This window comes from Galeopterus variegatus, unplaced genomic scaffold (genome assembly GCF_000696425.1).
Source record: "Galeopterus variegatus unplaced genomic scaffold, G_variegatus-3.0.2 Scaffold4775, whole genome shotgun sequence".
Taxonomy (NCBI): domain Eukaryota; kingdom Metazoa; phylum Chordata; class Mammalia; order Dermoptera; family Cynocephalidae; genus Galeopterus; species Galeopterus variegatus.
In genome coordinates, this window is record NW_007730886.1 from 16680 (window position 1) to 18283 (window position 1604).

Sequence of the window (1604 nt, forward strand, 5' to 3'; positions counted from 1 at the left end):
TCCATATTTGGGGGAACATGAGATAAATTCATGGAGAAATTCAGAATGTCTCATCTCCTATCGCTGTAGAACTGAGAGAAGACTAAGTTATCAGTCTCTGTCTTCATTTCTCTCCAGCTCACATCTTTGCGTTTTTGTCTTTTTCTGTCTCTGTCTCTCTTTCTCTGGCTGTCTCATACACACGTGAGCATGCATGTGTGTGCATGTGCACACGTGCATGCACATGCACACACGCACACGCACGCACAGAGTTTAGATTCTCTCTTCCCTCCCAAGGACTGTTTCCACACTTAAGATTTGTCTTGACCAGATTTGGCCCTTCAAGACCCACAAGAGGAGCAGTGTGGTATAGCGTAAAAAGCCTGGGTTTGGGCAACAAAGAAATATGGTTTTGAATCCTGGCTCTGTCACTTAGTTATGTGGCCTGCAAGTTACACAACTTTTTTGAACCTTGGTTCCCTGAGGCTCCGCATATTTTCCAGCTCTCACAGTGAGAGTGACACAACCCATCCGCTGCCTGCCTGGCTCGTGGTACCCCTCCCTGAGGGAGGATGGCATCACACATAGCCATGTGACTTACTTTAGCCAGTATAATGTGGACACAAGCTTTAAGATCTGCCTTATGGTTCCACTGCTGGTCTTTTCCTCTTTTATAAGATTGGCGTGTCCTACACAGGAGTTGTTCCTTCAGCTTTGGTCCAGGAAAACAGGAAAAGAGGTTGAGCACAGGCACAGTTGATCCACAATGTGGACCTGGAATGTGAGCAGGAAATAAACATTTATTGCCATAAACATCTAAGACCACATTGTACCTCAGTCTAAAGTGATTTATATATTTCCTAACCTATAAAATGGGGGTATATTATCCTTTTTGTCAAACTAATGTCAAGACAGAGTGAGGTGATGTATATAAGAACTCAACAATGTGGTAGTCAACGCAAGGAATGGAAATGGCAGTTTAAGTTGTGGGGCAGTTTAAAAGACAAATTTCTGGAGACCCTACTTCATTATTTTTGAAGATGCTTCTGAGCAGGGGAAGGTACTTCTTTCTGAAATAATCTTTCTTCCCTTCCCAGAAAATATCAACATATAATTCAAGCCACAGTTCTAATTTCACCTCTTCTCTAAAGCTTTACCCAATCCTCTGTCCCTGTGCACAATCGTCTCTACGTGGCCATGACAACATTTTGTTATAAATGTGACATGCTAGTCTGTGCAGGCCTTTAGGGTAGAAGCTGAGTTTATATTCAAGCATATGAAAAGCAATCGAATAGGTATTAATCGAATAGGTTAATTAACAGTAACACACATCCAGTCACATGCATTAGAGCTGTCAGGTTCATATTATAGCAGAATGGAGTAAATCTCGCACACACGAAGGATGTCTTAGAATTCTTCACTCCACTTGTCTGTTCATCACCGGGTTTAGAAGCCAAATGGTCTGAGTGCCTTGGTACCTGTATGCACACCTTCCTTTTGTCCTTTTTTCAGTCTACTTTAGTTGTTCACACAATCCACTCTGCACAAGAATGTCTGTGCTGTGTATATAATAGCTGTATGGTTATTATGGTTGAGGGGCAAGTTAACGGCTTTTCAAAGTTAAT